Below are 21,571 nucleotides of genomic sequence, written 5' to 3'. Positions count from 1 at the left end.
GTGCAGCCCCATCGTGTTGGTGCCCAAACCAGATGGTAGCCTCCGCATCTGTAATGATTTCCGGGGTGTGAACGACATAAGTTTGTTCGACGCCTACCCCATGCCGAGGGTGGACGAGCTCATCGACCCATTGGGAAAGGCCGGTACATCAGCACCCTTGACCTAACCAAAGGATATTGGCAGGTACCGTTGGCAGCCTCCTCCCGGGAGAAGACGGCGTTTTTCGACACCAGATGGATTATATCAGTCCCGGGTGCTCCCGTTCGGTCTCCAAGGAGCCCGCCCACATTCCAAGTACTTCGACCCCACCAGCAGTACGCAGCGGCCTATTTGGATGATATCATCATCCACAGCCAAGGTTGGGAAGAGCACCTGACGCACCTCCAGGCGGTGCTGGACGCGCTCAGACAAGCCCGATTGACCGTACAGCAGGTCAGCCACCAGGGGGAGACTTGTCGAGGCCTGGTGACAGACGGAGTATACATCACGAGGCGATGGCTCCATCTGCTGGATGTGGCACAAAAATATCTAAAGACACTGAAGCAGCAAACTTTGTGGAAATTAATATTTGTGTCATTCTCAACTTTTGGCCACGACTGTACAGTTGTGGAACAATGGGAAAGTAATTCTGCTTTGAAAGTTGATAAAATTGTAACCCACTTTTGAAGTTTTGGTAAACCAACTGGAGAGCTCTTTGTCTACACCAATTCAGCATCGTTTACACCCTCTTAAGCCTTAGCCCCACCCATCTCTTTAAGGATTCACATGTGAGGCCATGTACTAAATAACCAAAGATTTCAAGACTAAAGGCTGGTTTATACTACGGCAGTATTCGTAAATTCAATCCGGAGTGCCAGAGTTCGTAAACTCAGAGCGTTGTCAACAGGATGGCGCCGGAGGGTAGGGCCGCCGTCTAATCGGCTCTCAACCAATCATGCTATTTTGTTTGTTTTTTCGCGTTGCTCGTAACTTGTTTTGTAAATAATGTTGCTGCTACCGTCTCTTATGACCGAAAAAATCTTCTGGACATCAGAACTGGGATTTGTCGGGTTCACCTAGGGGTCATGAAAAGGGTTGTACCAAAATGTTTGGGGTATTAGAAAAATGGATTATGTTTATGTTTTATTAATAGAAGGGGAGGGGTTATAAGAACCTTACATTTATAGGGTTTTAGACTACGGATTAACAATATATATATTCATTGTAGAAGTTTAGTATTGTTCTACAGTTGTATTTTAGTTTTCTCTCTCTCTCTTTCTGCCTCATTATAAAGAGGCCCCTCTTAGAAATGTGTGACTTAGACAGAACTCTGCAGGGGAGTGAAGGAGATAAGACTAAGCAAACATTCCACAATAAATCAACTTTGGGGGAAGGGGACATTTACTGCTAAGTGTTTAGCTAACAATAAAGGCCCTGTTTATACACCTTTGTAGGCATGGTTTTGGTCCCAGGAGTAGAGGATGATGACCTAGGCAGTGACATCACCAGGGCGCGACTAAGGGTTTAATAAAACAACTGGAGACCTTTTGTTGGATGCAGAACTTACTCAACAACATTCATGCTATGTTCCTGTTTGTCAACTTCTGTCTGCAATTGCATCGTAAAAGGTTTTTGAATGATTTAATTAAAGATATTGTCATAATGCTAATTTCACCTGAGTAACTGATTGATAAGGAAACGAGGAAACGAACCCGAACATTTTACTAACCTCAAATTGGATGAGGAGTTCTTCTTCAATGAGTCAGCCGCGAGGGATATACTGCAGACACCCGACCAGGCCCCGATCCCTGTGATTCGCTGGAGAAGGAAACTGAGATTTTGAGGCAAACGATCCGGGTGCCTTGCGAGGATCAGGCGACGAGTGGCTAATCTGCCCTTGACTTCTATTCTGCTAGCTAACATTCAATCTCTGGAAAATAAATGTGACGAACTGAAAGCATGTATATCCTACCAACGGGACATTAACTGTAATATCTTATGTTTCACTGAGTCGTGGCTGAACGACGACATTAAGAACATACACTGGCGGGTTATACACTCCATCAGCAAGACAGAACAGCAGCCTCTGGTAAGACACGGGCGGGGGCCTATGCATTTATGTAAACAACAGCTGGTGCACGATATCTAAGGAAGTTTCAAAGTTTTGCTCGCCTGAGGTAGAGTATCTCATGATAAGCTGTAGACCACACTATCTACCTAGAGAGTTTTCATCTGTATTTTTCGTAGCTGTCTACATACCACCACAGAGCGAAGTTGGCACTAAAACCGAACTCAATGAGCTGTAAGCAAACAGGAAAACGCTCACCCAGAGGCGGCGCTCCTGGTGGCCGGTGACTAATGCAGGGAAACTTAAATCAGTTTTACCGAATTTCTATCAACATGTTAAATGTGCTACCAGAGGGGGAAAAAATATAGACCACCTTTACTCCACACACAGAGACGCGTACAAAGCTCTCCCTCGCCCTCCATTTGGAAAATCTGACCATAACTCTATCCTCCTGATTCTTGCTTACAAGCAAAAAAACACCAGTGACTCGCTCAGCCTATAAAAAAGTGGCCAGATGAAGCAGATGCTAAACTACAGGACTGTTTAGCTAGCACAGACTGTAATATGTTCTGGGATTTTTCCAATGGCATTGAGGAGTACACCACATCAGTCACTGGCTTTATCAATAAGTGCATCGAGGACGTCATCCTAACAGTGACTGTACGTACATACCCCAACCAGAAGCCATGGGTAAATGAAGAACTGTTTGAAGTTGTGATCATTCTGTGTACTTGGTGACTGTACAGTTTAAAATAAGTATTTTTTACCAAGTTTTTTTTATATCAACATTCACACTCAACATTCACAAGGCCGCTGGGCCAGACGGATTACCAGGACGTATACTTCGAGCATGCGCTGACCAACTGGTAAGTGTCTTCACTGACCTTTTCAACCTGTCCCTGACCAAGTCTGTAATACCAACATGTTTCAAGCAGACCACCATAGTCCCTGTGCCCAAGAACACAAAGGTAACCTGCCTAAATTACTACCGACCCATAGGACTCACGTCTGTAGCCATGAAATGCTTTGAAAGGCTGGTCATGGCTCATATCAACACCATTATCCCAGAAACCTTAGATCCACTTCAATTTGCATACCGCACCAACAGATCCACAGATGCTGCAATGTCTATTGCACTCCAAACTGCCCTTTCCCACCTGGACAAAAGGAACACCTATGTGAGAATGCTATTCATTGACTACAGCTCAGCATTCAACACCATAGTGCCCTCAAAGCTCATCACTAAGCTATGGACCCTGGGACTAAACACCTCCCTCTGCAACTGGATCCTAGACTACCCCCAGGTGGTAAGGGTAGGTAACAACACATCCGCCACGCTGATCCTCAACACGGGAGCCCCTCAGGGGTGCGTGCTCAGTCCCCCTCCTGTACTCACTGTTCACTCATGACTGCACGGCCAGGCACAACTCCAACACCATCACTAAGTTTGCTGATGACACAACAATGGTAGGCCTGATCACCGACAACGATGAGACAGTCTATAGGGAGGTCAGAGACCTGACCGTGTGGTACAAGGACAACAACCTCTCCTCAACGTGATCAAGACAAAGGAGATGATTGTGGACAACAGGAAAAGGAGGACCAAGCACGCCCCCATTCTCATCGATGGTGCTGTAGTGGAGCAGGTTGAGAGCTTCAAGTTCCTTGGCGTCCACATCACCAACAAACTAACATGGTCCAAGCACATCAAGACAGTCGTGAAGAGGGCACGACATAACCTATTCCCCCTCAGGAGACTGAAAGGATTTGGCATGGGTCCTCAGATCCTCAAAAGGTTTTACAGCTTCACCGTCGAGAGCATCCTGACGGGTTGCATCACTGCCTGGTATGGCAACTGCTCAGCCACCGACCGCAAGGCACTACAGAGGGTAGTGCGTACGGCACAGTACATCACCGGTTGCCAAGCTTCCTGCCATCCAGGACCTCTAAACCAGGCGGTGTCAGAGGAAGGCCCATAAAATTGTCAAAGACTCCAGCCACCCTAGTCATAGACTGTTTTCTCTGCTACCGCACGGCAAGCGGTACCGGAGAGCCAAGACTAGGACCAAAAGGCTCCTCAGCTTCTACTCCCAAGCCATAAGACTGCTGAACAATTAATAAAATCGCCACCAGACAATTGACAAATTACCTCAACTAACCTGTACCCCCGCACACTGACTCGGTACCGGTGCCCCCTGTATATAGCCTCGTTATTCTTATTCTTATTGTGTTACTTTTTATTATTACTTTTTATTTTAGTCTACTTGGTAAATATTTTCTTAACTCTTCTTGAACTGCACTGTTGGTTAAGTGCTTGTAAGTAAGAATTTCACGGTAAAGTCTACACTTGTTGTATTCTGCGCATGTGACAAATAAAGTTTGATTAGATTTGAAGACAACACAGGAGTGGCTTCAGTACAAGTCTCTGAATGTCCTTGAGTGGCCCGGCCAGAGCCCGGACTTGAACCCGATCTAATATCTCTGGAGAGACCTGAAAATAGCTGTGCTGTGACGCTCCCCATCCAACCTGACAGAGTTTGAGAGGATATGCAGAGAAGAATAGGAGATACTTCCCAAACACAGGTGTGCCAAGTGTCTTGCTGGTTAAGGGCTTGTAAGTAAGCATTTCACTATTCGGCGCATGTGACAAATAAAATTAGATTAGATTATTTTGAAATCAGAAATGCATCACTTTTGAAATAAAGGTTAAATTAATACAATTTTTAAAAGATGGAGTGCTGTATCATATGACCTGTCCTCCACAATCACCCGACCTCAACCCAATTGAGATGGTTTGGGTTGTGTTGGACCATAGAGTGAAGGAAAGGCAGCCAACAAGTGCTCAGCATATGTGGGAACTCCTTCAAGACTGTTGGAAAAGCATTCCAGGTGAAGCTGGTTGAGAGAATGCCAAGAGCATGCAAAGCTGTCATCAAGACAAAGGGTGGCTACTTTGAATAATCTCAAAACAAAATATATTTTAATTTGTTTAACACTTTTTTGGCTACAACATGATTCCAGATGTGCTATTTCATAGTTTTGATGTCTTCACTATTATTCTACAATGTAGAAAATAGTAAAAATAAAGAAAAACCCTTGAATGAGTAGGTGTGTCCAAACTTTTGACTGGTACTGTATGTAAATGTGATATTTCAGTTTTTAATTTTTAATACATTTGCAAACATTTCTAAAAACCTCATTATGGTGTATTGTGTGTAAGTTGATGAGTTGGAAAAAACTATTCAATCCATTTTAGAATAAAGCGTAACAAAATGTGAAAAAAGTCTGAATACTTTCTGAATGCACTGTATGTCTCTCTATTATGCATGAAAATACTTGGGAACAGATTTCCAAAATGAAAATCTCGTGGAGCTGATTTCCTGGTGTTTTTATGTTTTTTTTAAAATTAGCTTTTCTTTCAAAAACAAGGACATTTCTAAGTGACCCAAACTTTTGAACGGTAGTGTATATATAATTTCATTTTTTTTGCATGTTATTTTGGCATTAATACGTGTCACATATCAGTTTGCAAACAATGTAAAAAATAATTGAGTTAATAAAGCCACATACAAACCTGGTCTCTTTTTTCCTTTATTGAGTGAGGCAGCTCCAAAATGCAGGGGTTTCAGTCTAGATCAGTGCTTTCTGTGGTGGTGGGGCAGCCAGCGGAAAATACAGAGCATAGGGGTTGGTAATGTTCTCTAGTTGCGCCGTGATTGGTTCGGTGTTATGTCACTCATGGGGACACTACATCACCGCTAAATCTACAGGTAGAGCTAGAAAATTCAGGCCCTTTGGGTGCTGCCATAGAGTTACATTTGAAGTGCCCATCCATGAAGGTTCAATGTTGTCATTATCATGAATCAAGTCGCCAATCTACTGGCAAGTCCTTTTCAATCCTTGTCAAATGAAGAGAAATAATGAAGAGAAATTATAGATAAAACATATCGGTGCTCATCGGCCAACACAACAAGTTGGAAATCGCAAATTGAACAATGAGTGGTTTGGAAGGAATCAGTGGCTAACTGCAAGCATTGCAAAGCAATCACTAGCCTGCTATTCAGTTGAGTGGGTATGTGGTCCAAGTCTGGGTTTAAGGGTCTCTTCCAAGCTTAAAAGGATAAACATTCAACATTGGCCATGGTGTCAATCCAGCATGGCTTCTGCCGCACTCAAAACAACTGGAAACTCGCAACTGGGAAATCTGACTTCAGTGAGTTCAAGACAACTGGTAACTCGAAAAAAAAACGAGCTCCGATTGGGAAAATACGTTTTGAACGGTCATCCAACTCGGAATTCCATGTCGGGAACTTGGGTCTCTTTCTAGAGCTCCGACCTGAAGATCACTGACGTCATCATGATTCAACCTATTTTCAGAGTTCCCAGGTGTCTTGAAAGCACCATAAATCCAGAGAATGCCAGACTTTGATGACAAAATTGACAAAAGCCACCGCAACACCTTCCTGTTCAAATGAGCACAGCACAACAAGGTGAGTCCTAAAGTGTCTGCTATGCTGCTGCATACATTTTGTAATATGCCAGGGAGATATCTATACTCAAATTTATTTATAAAGCCCTTCTTACATCAGCTGATATCTCAAAGTGCTGTACAGAAACCCAGCCTAAAACCCTAAACAGCAAGCAATGCAGGTGTAGAAGCACGGTGGCTAGGAAAAACTCCCTAGAAAGGCCAGAATCTAGGAAGAAACCTAGAGAGGAACCAGGCTATGAGGGGTGGCCAGTCCTCTTCTGGCTGTGCCGGGTGGCGATTCTAACAGAACATGGCCAAGATGTTCAAATGTTCATAGATGACCAGCAGGGTCAAATAATAATAATCACAGTGGTTGTCGAGGGTGCAACAGGTCAGCACCTCAGGAGTAAATGTCAGGTGGCTTTTCATAGCCGATCATTATCTCTACCGCTCCTGCTGTCTCTAGAGAGTTGAAAACAGCAGGTCTGGGACAGATAGCACGTCCGGTGAACAGGTCAGGGTTCCATAGGCGCAGGCAGAACAGTTGAAACTGGAGCAGCAGCACGGCCAGGTGGACTGGGGACAGCAAGGAGTCATCAGGCCAGTTAGTCCTGAGGCATGGTCCTAGGGCTCAGGTCCTCCGAGAGAGAGAAAGAAAGAGAGAATTAGAGAGAGCATACTTAAATTCACACAGGACACCGGATAAGACAGGAGAAATACTCCAGATATAACAGACTGACCCTAGCCCCCCGACACATAAACTACTGCAGCATGAATACTGGAGGCTGAGACAGGAGGGGTCGGGAGACACTGTGGCCCCATCCGACGATACCCCCGACAGGGCAAAACAGGCAGGATATAACCCCACCCACTTTGCCAAAGCACAGCCCCCACACCACTAGAGGGATATCTCCAACCACCAACTTACCATCCTGAGACAAGGCCGAGTATAGCCCACAAAGATCTCCGCCACGGCACAACTCAAGGGGGGGCGTCAACCCAGACAGGAAGATCACGTCAGTGACTCAACCCACTCAAATGACGCACCCCTCCTAGGGACGGCATGGAAGAGCACCAGTAAGCCAGTGACTTAGCCCCTGTAATAGGGTTAGAGGCAGAGAAACCCAGTGGGGGGAGGGGAACCGGCCAGGCAGAGACAGCAAGGGTGGTTCGTTGCTCCAGTGCCTTTCCGTTCACCTGTTCACCTTCACACTCCTGGGCCAGAGTACACTCAATCATAGGACCTACTGAAGAGATGAGTCTTCAATAAAGACATAAAGGTTGAGACCGAGTCTGTGTCTCTCACATGGGGAGGCAGACTACTCCATAAAAATGGAGCTCTGTAGGAGAAAGCCCTGCCTCCAGCTGTTTGCTTATACTGCACTGTACTGTCGCTAAGAAAGTAATACTAAGTGTATGGAGTGTGGTAAACTGTTAGTAGCCTCACCCTAATAATTTGGTCAATTTTACCCTCGTAATTTAGCCTAGTGTTCTGACATGGTGGTGCACATGTAGCCTATAGCCTGTTTTAGAGAAATGTAATCATCAAATATTGTAAGAGCTTTCATTGTCTGTTTATATGCCCCCTTTATTTATCCTACGGTTCCGACTTGGTGTACAGGGAGAATACTGTAAGAACGGACCATGTTCTGAATTCTGTCTCTGTACATTTCAAAAGTGCTGAACAAATAGTTATATTGACTATGTCCGTCCCAGCTCACTCATTGTCTTGATCAAAATTACGGATTGCCTCTTATCCGCTCGTCGTCCCCTTATGCCATAGTTTGTACATCTCTATAGTCAGTAGAAACCACATTTGTTTAAAGAAGTCAGCCATATCAACTATATTTTTTAAAAGGCAGTAAATGAGGCTGAATGAACTGTTTCGCTGCAAGACAAGGCTCCACTGATAGCCAGATGTAGCAGTGGTAAGGTGTTTGGACTGCTGTTGGGACTCTGCTGTTGGTTTGTCACCGTTATAGTGCAATTCATATATTGTTTAGTGTTGTATTGTGTTGTGTAGTGGCTTTGCTGGCATGCATCAATTTTTTTTATTTTGCCCCACCAAGATTTGCATGCTAAAATCACCACTGTATATACATATAAAGTGGGTAAAACAGTATGTAAACATTATTATTAAAGTGACCAGTGTTCAATGACTCTATGTACATAGGGCAGCAGTCACCAAGGTGCAGGGTAAAGTATCGGGTGGTAGCCGGCTAGAAAAGTGACTAAGGTTCAGGGCTTGGTACTGGGTGGAGGCTGGCTAGTGGTGATTGTTTAACAGTCTGATGTCTTGGAGATTTCTCAGTCTCTCTGTCCGACCTGTACTGTCTCAGCCTTCTAGATGGTAGTGGGTTGAACAGCCTGTGGCTCGAGTGGGTGAGGTCCTTGATGATCTTCTTGGCCTTCCTATGACACTGGGTGCTGTAGACGTCTTGGAGGGCAGTTAGTGTTCCCCCGGTGATGCGATGGGCATACCGCACCACCCTCTGGAGAGCCCTGCCGTTGTTGGCGGTGCAATTGCCATACCAGGCAGTGACACAGCCTGACTGGATGCTCTCAATGGTGCATCCAGGTCTGTGCCCAAACAATTTGAGCTTCTACTTCTAAAAATCCACCTTTCCAGAAACAAGTCTCTCACCGTTGCCGCTAGTTATAGACCACCTTCTGCCCCCAGCTGTGCCCTGGACACCATATGTGAATTGATTGCCCCCAATCTATCTTCAGAGTTCGTACTGTTAGGTGACCTAAACTGGGACATGCTTAACACCCTGGCCGTCCGACAATCTTAGCTAGATGCCCTCAATCTCACACAAATTATCAATGAACCTACCAGGACACAACCCCAAATCTGTAAACACGGGCAACCTCATAGATATCATCCTGACCAACCTGCCCTCTAAATACACCTCTGCTGTCTTCAACCAGGATCTCAGCAATCACTGCCCCATTGCGTCCGTAATGGGTCTGCAGTCAAACGACCACCCCTCATCACTGTCAAATGCTCCCTAAAACACTTCAGCGAGCAGGCCTTTCTAATTGACCTGGCCTGGGTATCCTGGAAGGATATTGACCTCATTCCGTCAGTAGAGGATGCCTGGCTATTCTTTAAAAGTGCTTTCCTCACCATCTTAAATAGCATGCCCCATTCAAAAAATGTTGAACCAGGAACAGATATAGCCCTTGGTTCACTCCAGACCTGACTGCCCTTGACCAGCACAAAAACATCCTGTGGCGTACTGCATTAGTATCGAATAGCCCCCGCGATATGGAACTTTTCAAGAAAGTTAGGAACCAATATACACAAGCAGTTACGAAAGCATAGGCTAGCTTTTTCAAACAGAAATTTGCATCCTGTAGCACAAACTCCCAAAAGTTCTGGGACACTGTAAAGTCCATGGAGAATAAGAGCACCTCCTCCCAGCTGCCCACTGCACTGAGGCTAGGAAACACTGTCACCACGATAAATCCACGATAATTGAGAATTTCAGCCATTTTTCAACGGCTGGCCATGCTTTCCACCTGGCTACCCATACCCCGGTCAACAGCCCTGCACCCCCCACAGCAACTTGGCCAAACCTCCCCCATTTCTCCTTCACCCAAATCCAGATAGCTGATGTTGTGAAAGAGTTGCAAAATCTGGATCCCTACAAATCAGCTGGGCTAGACAATCTGGACCCTCTCTTTCTAAAATTATCTGCTGCAATTGTTGCAACCCCTAATACTAGCCCGTTCAACCTCTCTTTTGTATCGTCTGAGATTCCTAGAGATTGGAAAGCTGCCGCGGTCATCCCCCTCTTCAAAGGGGAGACACTCTAGACCCAAACTGTTACAGACCTATATCTATCCTACCCTGCCTTTCTAAGGTTTTCGAAAGCCAAGTTAACCAACAGATCACCGACCATTTCGAATCCCACCGTACCTTCTCCGCTATGCAATCTGGTTACCGAGCTGGTCATGGGTGCACCTCAGCCACGCTCAAGGTCTTAAACGATATCATAACTGCCATCGATAAAAGACAATACTGTGCAGCCGTATTCATCGACCTGGCCAAGGCTTTTGACTCTGTCAATCACCACATTCTTATCGGCAGACTCAACAGCCTTGGTTTCTCAAATGACTGCCTCGCCTGGTTCACCAACTACTTCTCAGACAGAGTTCAGCGTGCAAAATCGGAGGGCCTGTTGTCCGGACCTCTGGCAGTTTCTATGGGGGTGCCACAGGGTTCAATTCTCGGGCTGACTCTTTTCTCTGTATACATCAATGATGTCACTCTTGCTGCTGGTGATTCTCTGATCCACCTCTACGCAGACGACACCATTCTGTATACTTCTGGCCCTTCTTTGGACACTGTGTTAACTAACCTCCAGACGAGCTTCAATGCCATACAACTCTCCTTCCGTGGCCTCCAACTGCTCTTAAATGCAAGTAAAACTAAATGCATGCTCTTCAACCGATCACTGCCCGCACCTGCCCGCCCGTCCAGAGTAGTGATGAAATTACAAATCCCTATGTGTCTGGTTAGACTGTGAACTCTCCTTCCAGACTCACATTAAGCATCTCCAATCAAAATTAAATCTAGAATCGGCTTCCTATTTCACAACAAAGCATCCTTCACTCATGCTGCCAAACATACCCTCGTAAAACTGACTATCCTACCGATCCTTGACTTCGGCGATGTCATTTATAAAATAACCTCCATCACTCTACTGAGCAAATTGGATGCAGTCTATCACAGTACCTTCCATTTGTCACCAAAGCCCCATATACTACCCACCACTGCGACCTGTATGCTCTCGTTGGCTGGCCCTCGCTTCATATTCGCCGCCAAACCCACTGGCTCCAGGTCATCTATAAGTCTTTGCTAGGTAAAGCCCTGCCTTATCTCAGCTCACTGGTCTCCATTGCAGCACCCACCCGCAGCACGCGCTCCAGCAGGTATATTTCACTGGTCACCCCCAAAGCCTATTTCTCCTGTGGCCGCCTTTCCTTACAGTTTTCTGCTGCCAATGACTGGAACGAATTGCAATATTCACTGAAGCTGGAGACTTATTTCTCCCTCACTAACTTTAAGCATCAGCTGTCAGAGCAGCTCACAGATCACTGCACCTGTACATAGCCCATCTGTAAATAGCCCATCCAACTACCTCATCCCCATGTTGTTATTTATTTTTTGCTCCTTTGTACCCCAGTATCTCTACTTGCACATTCATCTTCTGCACATCTATCACTCCAGTGTTTAATTGCTAAATTGTAATTACTTCGCCACTACGGCCTGTTTATTGCCTTACCTCCCTAATCTTACTTCATTTGCACACACTGTATATATAAAAAAAAATATATTGTGTTATTGACTGTACATTTGTTTATTCCATGTGTAACTCTGTGTTGTTGTTTGTGTCGCACTGCTTTGCTTTATCTTGGCCAGGTCGCAGTTGTAGATGAGAAGTTGTTCTCAACTGGCCTACCTGCTTAAATAAAGGTGAAATATATATATATATATCTTTTTTTAAATCTGTAACATTGTGAGGGTTAGGGGCCAAGCCGAATTTCTTCAGCCTCTTGAGGTTGAAACGACGCTGTTGCGCCTTCTTCCCCACAATGTCTGTGTGAAGGGACCATTTAATTTCATGTTGTCAAGATTTGTTGGGGCGATATGTGAATTGTAGTGAGTCTAGCGTGTCGGGCAAGGTGGAGGTGATATGGTCCTTAACTTCTTTGGGGTAGGGGGCAGTATTTTCACGTCCGGATGAAAAGCATGCCCAGAGTAAACGGCCTGCTACAAAGCCATAAAAGCTAGAATATGCATATTATTAGTAGATTTGGATAGAAACCACCCTGAAGTTTCTAAAACTGTTTGAATGATGTCTGTGAGTATAACAGAACTCATATGGCAGGCAAAAACCTGAGAAAAAATCCAACCAGGAAGTGGGAAATCTGAGGTTGGTCGATTTTCAACTCAGCTCCTATTGAAGATACAGTGGGATATTGGTAATGTTGCACTTCCTACGGCTTCCACTAGATGTCAACAGTCTTTAGAACCTTGTCTGATGCTTCTACTGTGAAGTGGGGCCGAATGAGAGTGGATTGAGTAAGGTCTACAATGACCTGAACATGCGCTGACCATGCGCGTTCATGTGAGAGCGAGCTCTGTTCCATCGCACTTCTGAAGACAAAGGAATTCTCCGGTTGGAACATTATTGAAGAATTATGTTAAAAACATCCTAAAGATTGATTCAATACTTCGTTTGTCATGTTTTTACGGACTGTAATATAACTTTTTAAACTTTTCGTCCGTACTTTCCGCTGGACTTGCCCGCGCGTCGTGAGTTTGGAAAGTGTACGGAACGCTAGAACAACAAGGAGGAATTTGGACATAAATGATGGACATTATCGAACAAAACAAACATTTATTGTGGAACTGGGATTCCTGGGAGTGCATTCTGATGAAGATCCTCAAAGGTAAGTGAATGTTTATAATGTTATTTCTGACTTCTGTTGACTGCACAATATGGCGGATATATTTGTGTCTTGATTGTGCTCTGAGCGCCGACACAGATTATTGCATGGTTTGCTTTTTCCGTAAAGCTGTTTTGAAATCTGACACAGCGGTTGCATTAAGGAGAAGTGCATCTAAAATTCCATTCATAACAGTTGTATCTTTTAGCAATGTTTATTATGAGTATTCCTGTAAATTGATGTGGCTCTCTGCAAAATCAAAGGATGTTTTGGAACTTGTGAACGTAACGCGCCAATGTAAACTCAGATTTTTGGATATAAATATGAACTTTACCGAACAAAACATACATGTATTATGTAACATGAAGTCCTATGAGTGTCATCTGATGAAGATCATCAAAGGTTAGTGATTCAATTTATCTATATTTCTGCTTTTTGTGAATCCTCTCTGGCTGGAAAAATGGCTGTGTTATTCTGTGAATAGGCACTCACCTAACATAATCGTTTCGTTTGCTTTCGTCGTAAAGCCTTTTTGAAATCGGACACTGTGGCTGGATTTACAACAAGTGTATCTTTAAAATGGTGTAAACTACATGTATGTTTGAGGAATTTTAATTATTGGATTTCTGTTGTTTTGAATTTGGCGTCCTGCAGTTTCACTGGCTGTTGAAGAGGTGGGACACTACCGTCTCACGTACCCTAGAGAGGTTAATTAGCCTCTCAAATCACTTCATGATGACGGAAGTGAGTGCTACGGGGCGATAGTCATTTAGTTCAGTTACGTTCGCTTTCTTTTGGGTAGAGGAACAATGGTGGACATCTTGAAGCAAGTGGGGACAACAGACTGGGAAATGGAGAGATTGAATATGTCCGTAAACACTCCAGCCAGCTGGTCTGAACATGCTCTGAGGACACGGCTTGGGATTCCATTTGGGCCTGCAACCTTGCGAGGGTTAACACACTTAAATTACTTACTTACGTCGGCCAAGGAGAATGAAAGCACACAGTCCTCGTAAGCGTCACAGGCCTACGTCAGTGGCTCTGTTGTTTTCCAAGAAGCGGACGAAGAAGCTGTGGTGTCCACGACATGGCTGGCTTTCCCTTTATAATCCATGATTGTCTGGAGTCCCTTCCAAACACGTCTCGTATCTGAGCTGTTGAATTTCGACTCCGCTTTGTCCCTGTACTGTTGTTTTGCCTCTTTGATTGCCTTACGTAGGTCTTATCTGGTCTGTTTGTACACATCCATGTTCCCAGTCACCTTGCCATGGTTAAATGCGGTGGTTCGCACTTTCAGTTTTGCACAAATGCTGCCATCTATCCACGGTTTTTGATTGTGTTTACGTCGATACTATTCAAAGAGGCGACCTGGAACATTTCCCAATCGGCATGATCAAAACAATCTTGAAGCATAGATTCCGATTGGTCAAACCAACGTTGAACAGTCCTTACCACGGGAGCTTCCTGTTTAAGTTTCTGACTATATATGGGGAGGAGCAGAACGGAGGCGTGATCTGATTTGCCGAAGGGAGGGCAGGGGAGGGCCTTGTACCTGTCCCGGAAGAGAGAATAGCAATGATCTAGGGTCAGTGTTGCGCGTTTCGCACAGGAGATGTGTTGATAGAATTTTGATAGTATTCCTCTGATTTATTTTATTAAGTTCCCCAGCTACAAAATATGCAGCCTCAGCATATGCGGTATCCAGTTTGCACAGTCCATTGTGGTTCCTTGAGAGCTGTCACAGTGTTAGCTTGGGGGGAATATACACGGCAGTGACGATGACCAAAGATTTTTTTTTCGGGAGGTAATGAGATCGGCATTTGATGGGGAGGTATTCCAGATCGGAAGAACAAAAGGACTTGAGTTCCTGTATCACACCATGAAACAAACCCCTCTGCATTTCTTTTTCCCCGTTCAATGCCTTCTGACAATCTGCATAGATTATTACAGCAGTTGTGAAGATCTCCACAGACCTGCGACGACCTATGCATGCTATCTTGAATATGCAGGCTATTTACTGCCTCCGCCTATCTACTATTTACTGTATTACAAAAGTAATATTGAATTGTGTTTGATTGACAACGCAACCAAATATGAACATTTAAAGGGGATGTATCTACTGCTTGGATAGTTCCATCTGAGCCACTGGCTTAATCCCATTCTTTACCTTTTTTTTTGGTTGAGTTGGAGATGTGAATCAAACATATAATTTGTTAACTTGTCGACAATTTAATAGGCTATTTATTATATTTCACAGTGATATTGAATTGTGTTTGGTTGTCAACGCAACCGAATATTAACATTTGAAGGATATTTATCTTCTGCTTGGATAGTTCCATCTATGGTACTGACTTAGTCTGGCATTCATTCCAGTTTGTCTACAAATTAATAATTGATATGTTGGAATCATGTCTCCATCTCAACTAAAACTCCAGATTAAAGAATAGAACTAAATCAAATGGACTTTAAATGGGCCTCCCGGGTGGCACAGCGGTCTAAGGCAATGCATAGCAGTGCTTGAGGCGTCATTACAGACCCGGGTCTGATCCCAGGATGGAGACGTTGTTGTCCTGGTATGAAGTGGATTTTTTCCCGTCCACCACATCTGTTTTCGCCTGGCCCAGAGTCTGCAGCAGACACATGGTGTCAAAGGCCTCACCACCTCCCTCTCTCAGCAGCTCCAGGACCTGTAGCAAATGATACACAGCACATAAATGCACATGCTGATACCTCAAGGTAATACCAGACTTTAAATAATGTCACTACGGGATAACATAATTCCAAACATATTTTGCAAAGTGGACACTACCCAAAGACAGGCAATCCACTATTCATTTACTGTATTACAAAAGTAATATTGAATTGTGTTTGATTGACAACGCAAACAAATATGAACATTTAAAGGGGATCTATCTACTGCTTGGATCTATTGTGCTTTCAATGACTCAATGCTTGTAAGTTATTACTTAAAAACCCAAATGAGCAGCACATGGTCACTGCTAAATTACCATATAATTTGACTAAACACATATTGAAGTGTTGTTACCCACCTGCAGACACTTACAAGACTTAAACTCACTGAGGTTATCCTCCAGGAAGAGCAGGTACATGCTGAGGTCGTTGTAGAAGGTTGCATCCAGGTCCAGAGCATCGAAGGCTGGCAACATCTCGTAGGGCCGGTGGAAGCGTGAGCTCTGTCTGGCCGGGCCCAGGGTAGCGTACACCACCAGGGGAGACAGCAGGATGTACACTCCCAGGTTGATTTAGCTTAGCAGCCTGAACACCCCTACCGCCACCAGCTTACACTGCACCGCCACCGCCACCAGCTTACACTGCACCGCCACCCCCACCAGCTTACACTGCACCGCCACCGCCACCGCACTGTTGTTCCTCAGCAACCCCGTCCGGCACGTCACAGGCAAACTCATCGGTGAAGGAGGCCAGGCGGATGTAGTAACCAAGGTAGAGACAGGCCAACAGCAGGGTGAGCAGGGTAAACACCCAACACGCCAAGTACTTCACCACCTGCCAGCGGGAGAAACTTTTGGTCTTCAGGTACTGCTCCACCAGGGGGTATTTAAAGCAGCCCTCAGTCAGGTCCAGGGCACTGCCATCACAACACACCACAAGGAGATTAGGTGGAGCCGGATAGTATATGTTCTAGAAAAAGGGACCGGCATCACTATGATGCAGTTGTGTTACATTTATTTTGTGTATTTGAGGCAAAATCTCTGAGCTAACCTACATGATTAATTTGAGCGTGTTTGTACATATGCGTGCATTACATTATATTTTTAAGAATCGATGCAACTTCATCAAGTGAGTGCTGGATATTTTATAGTTCTACTATGCAATTTGACCCTAGGCTACTGCAGCATTCTTCTAAGCACTGTTTACTGAATAAAATAGAGTTGAGCATATTCCGCCACTCTCTATTACTGATCTAATGAACAGCTCTGCCTATATCAAGTTCAGACAAAGAGACACACTGTATCTGATATCCTGGCTGGGTTCAGCATAGTCTCCACTGGTGCCAAGCCAAACAAATTATTTCAACTATTTTTTTCAAATCAGTCCATTTCTTACTACTTTTTCTTCTGGCTAATAAAGTTTCTCTCTCTCTTTCTCTCTGATCCTCTCAATTAAAATATTGAACATTTTATCTAATCTAAAACTCTCACAGTTTCTCACAAACTGTCATAGGAACTCTTTGTCCTCTGATGGCACTACACTCCATTGATGGACATCTGGAAATGAGAACATTGTGAGGCAACAGTAGCTGTTCTGAAAAGGTCATGGTGTGTTTTTCTGATGTGTTTCTACGCTAAGCCATCCTGTTAATGAAACTAATGGGGGAGAAACGTCAGGTTCACCTCTACAGCCGCAGGCAAACAACTCTCTGCTGTTTTAACTATATCAGTCCAACATTGTTTCAGACTGCATAGCTAGTAGGCTAACGTAAGCAAATAAAAATTCCTTTTACCTCTATAGATTCCATTATTTGTTATTCTGAATGAGCCATTATCACTATACTATCTTATATCCTAAACTTTATTCTCACTTTTGAAAAAAAGAGTGCAAATGCTTAGCACATCTGGCCCTTAGGAGTCTTGAGCTCAGGTGGAAGAGAGAAAGAATTAACCTAAGTAATCTAAAGTTGATGGAGGCTGGAAGTGATCAAGTCTCCCTGCAGTGTTTATCTGGGGGGGTCGTCAGAGACATTTTTGGTGTCTATAGATGAGGCCAAGCTCTTGGCCAGTCTGATGGTTCGGTTATAGGAGCGGTCCAGCTCTTCCATGATGAAGTTGAGGTCAGAGGAGAGGTGGGGGGCGGCCATGAAGCGCCAGAACAGAGCAGGGATGTACATGAGGATGGCCAACAACAGGAGGATGTAGGGGAAGAACTGGAAGAGGAGGGCAGAGGGGAATAAAAGAGGGTGAGAGAGGGAACCAAAAAGAAAGCAAGAATTGCATGACTCATTTAAAAATGAGAACCAGAAAGATGACAAATCCACATGAACTGACTGTAGAAAATACAGAAGATTGGTGTGACCCACATTGGTATGAGCCACAGAAGTAAACCAAATTACACCTGGAACTATGATGAATGTTGTGACTCAACGTTTGGGAAAGTTTTGAACAATGTCACTCCAATTTAGATGTTAAATTCTCCTTCTAACCGGTGGTGATTGTAATTCCTCGACTACAAGGACAGATTATAACATAATGACATGCATTATGGAGATATTATTATAGGAAGGACCTAAAAATTGGCAAAAACTCCTGTCACCCTAGTCATAGACTTTTCTTTCTTTTACCGCACAGCGCTGCTGCTTCTCTATGTTTATTATCTATGCATAGTCACTTTACTTCTACCAAAATATTACCTCAATTACCTCTGTATATAGCCTCGTTACTGTTATTTTATTGTTGCTCTTTTATTTTATGTATTTTTTCTTATTTTTTTCAAAACTTAGTTTATTTAGTAAATACTTTCTTAACACTTATTTTTCTTAAAACTGCATTGTTGGTTAAGGGCTTGTAAGTAAGCATTTCACTGTAAGGTCTGCACCTGTTGTATTTGGAGCATGTGACAAATAAAATTCGATTTGATTGGATTATTATTAAACCTGCATATGGAGATATTATTCATCTCATCAAGAAACCCTCTGAGTATCTCTCCCAGTCGTCTGAGAAGAGGCTGCATAATTATAATTGTAGAGTCTATGGTAATAGGGCTTTAATGTAGACGAAGAGTGTTGACTCTACTTGACAGTGTGGCCTGATTTAAGCCCTGCTCCTGAGAGTTTAGGTGGGTACCACAATCATAAATATTCCAAATGTGATGCTGCGTTGAGATTACCAGTGAAAAGCGTTGTTCAACAACTCCCCATGCAGCCATAACTGTTAGGGCCACATTAACAGATCAATCACACTCATACTGACTGAAGCTCCCCTTCACTCCGACCACTGACCCACAATACTACAGTACATTATGGCTTTTTGTATGTTGAATCCACACAGTCCACCTTTGTGTCCCAATTCTCTACATTCTTCCCTATAGTAAGTAAACACTTGTGAGTTGTGCAGAGGACAAATGCACACTTTGAGAAAGGTAGGAGAATTGGGACACAGGGCACGTCCCCATATTGGTCTTGGATAACTGAGGAGGGTCTGTACCTTGTGCAGCCACAGGGGCGCGCCCTTGACTCCAACAATGCTGGGTTGCTGCTCCTGCACCTCCGCCCAGCAGAAGGAGTCAACATAGGCCGCTTGTCGCCGCGAGAAGTTCGTAGAGGCAAAACAGCTGATCTGGGTACCTGCATTCCGACATAAAGGGATTGGAGGACAGGGTTAGAATGGGCCACTCCAGAATGGAAAGAATAGTAAGTGTACACAGCCTAGTGTTGAAGGAAGAAGACACAGGAAATACCTTTTTTGCACTATTGGTTAGAGCCTGTAAGTAAGCATTTCACTGTAAGGTCTACACCTGTTGTATTCGGCGCATGTGACAAATAAACTTTGATTTGATTTGAAATAGGACCAGTGTGGGCTCTAGCTGTTATCTACTTTCTCAGTTGGTGGTGGGCAGTGGACAGTTTCCAGTGGACGTTGACTTTCTGTCAGTAACTGTCCCCTCCAGTTATTTATGTGCTTGTTGTTGTCCCATAGTGCAGAGGTTGGACGGTAAAAATAAATTGATTTCCACTGTATCCTAGTTATTTGCTTGATGCGTAACCCTTTAAATACTAACTAAAATGCTTTCATTCTTGATAATAAGTATATTATCTATGTTATTTCACACATATGTTTGGATCACACATCCACAGCGCAAATCAGTTTCTTTGGTGAAACATGTTGCTGGGATGGCCTATGGAAAGCACAGAAAAAGTCACTGCCACCCCAAACCCCATGGATCCCTGCCAAAACTGTCATGTACACATAATACATCTGTAGTCTGCAGAAGAATAGATGAGAGCAGGGAGTGTTTACAGTGCTGATACTACAGAATCAAACGGAACATAATGGATCTCTATGGCTGATATAGACACACTGCCACACTGAGAATTAGCCTGTAACTCAGCATTAGACTTAAATTATTTTCCCATGTGATTTTATTTGATCTAATTAGGCTATATCTTCACTCACAGACCTGTTTATCTACCTGCAACCTCTCAGTCATTTTATTCAGTATAAATATTTTTAGAGAAAGGATAAAATATAAAAAGCAGTGAAAGGAGGGGTGGGAGCGTGTGGATTAGTTTACAAGGTTGAGTCATTTTCAAAGAGCTACAATCTAACTGTTGCTTCACGCAGATTGGCGGCACCGTGAGCCTGCTCTCGAACAACACACAGGACAAGAAGGCTAAAATGTAACTAAGACTACATTTGGAGGGACAAGCAACACCGCTGTTTTAACAAGATCAACATTTAACAATATTGGATAGGTTAATCTGGGGCGACACATTTCAGTAAAATAGCCTGTTTTCCTTTGACAGATGGTGGTGGTCTGAATTGCAGTTATGGGCTCTATGAAGCAGACATAGAACGACCCAGGGATTAGACATGTTTGCGAGATCATCTGATGAGAATGCAAGAATCCTTTCGTGTAAATATTGGCACTGAAATCATTGAAGCAGTGTTTTATATTTTAGGCCTACAGTGATTGACTGCAGTGGACTGCTCGAACTAAACACAGAAAGACAGAGTTTGTCCGCCGAGAACCAATAGTCTGCTCTGATGTGCTCTAATTCTACAGATAATGCTATTTTATCCATTTCTATGTTTGACCCAGATGCTTTTATTCGACCGATTTTAACATTTTAGCGTGTGTTCTGATAGTCTATCAGTAATTCAACTCACCTACTGACACCTCCTGGGCAAACGCGAGCGAAATAAGTAACAAAGGGAGACAAACCGCGATGAAAGTTACAATTTTGTCTACCGCCAGCTCCAGACGCACTCCTTTGTGCTTCGACTGTGTTGGATCCTTCAATAATAAGTCGGAGAAAACGTATTCTGTAGCAACGTGTGCAATCGCCATGGTTCAATGTGAAATAGTCACCGTGTGACCAATTTCAAAGTAATCGCCAGTTAAAATGTTTCGTTCATCCGAAAAGCAAGCCGATGTCCCACGTTATTACGCACATTAGGCCTATTTGCTATGAAGACCGCGAGGAACTAAGCTTTACTGTAATTAATTAACAACAAGCATGTTCCTTATCTGAAAGTGCATTCAATGATTCCTGTTACTCAAGGTCTAGACTTGCACGGATGGGCTAGCGGCAAAGGGGTGATCGACACGTGACCCACCTCAACGCTCACAGCCTATTATTATTTTACTGTCAATGGAAAAGCAGTGCCAGACTGATTACCTGTGACTTGCCTAGGTCCACGGCCATATATGTAATTAACGCACTGAGTGTTACAGAAAACAAAATAATGTTCTCTCCTCCAGGAATAAATTAGGTAGGCCTGATTCATAGCGTTGCTATGACAGTTTAATTGCATACATGGACTAGTCCCCCACTGCTGCAACTGCTGCCATGCAGTGGGCCCCATGTGGTGGTGCTGAAATGGGCCATTAGGCCT

The 21,571-nt window shown here is 43.9% G+C and overlaps 1 pseudogene; it reads right to left on the bottom strand.

Annotated features, from left to right (window-relative positions):
• Positions 1-15,508: 15,508 nt before the first annotated feature.
• Positions 15,509-21,023, bottom strand: LOC120043768 (annotated as a pseudogene).
• Positions 21,024-21,571: the final 548 nt, after the last annotated feature.

This window comes from Salvelinus namaycush, chromosome 3 (genome assembly GCF_016432855.1).
Source record: "Salvelinus namaycush isolate Seneca chromosome 3, SaNama_1.0, whole genome shotgun sequence".
NCBI lineage: Eukaryota > Metazoa > Chordata > Actinopteri > Salmoniformes > Salmonidae > Salvelinus > Salvelinus namaycush.
The sequence above is the reverse complement of the archived record's forward strand: the minus strand, read 5'-3'. Positions and strand labels throughout refer to the sequence as shown.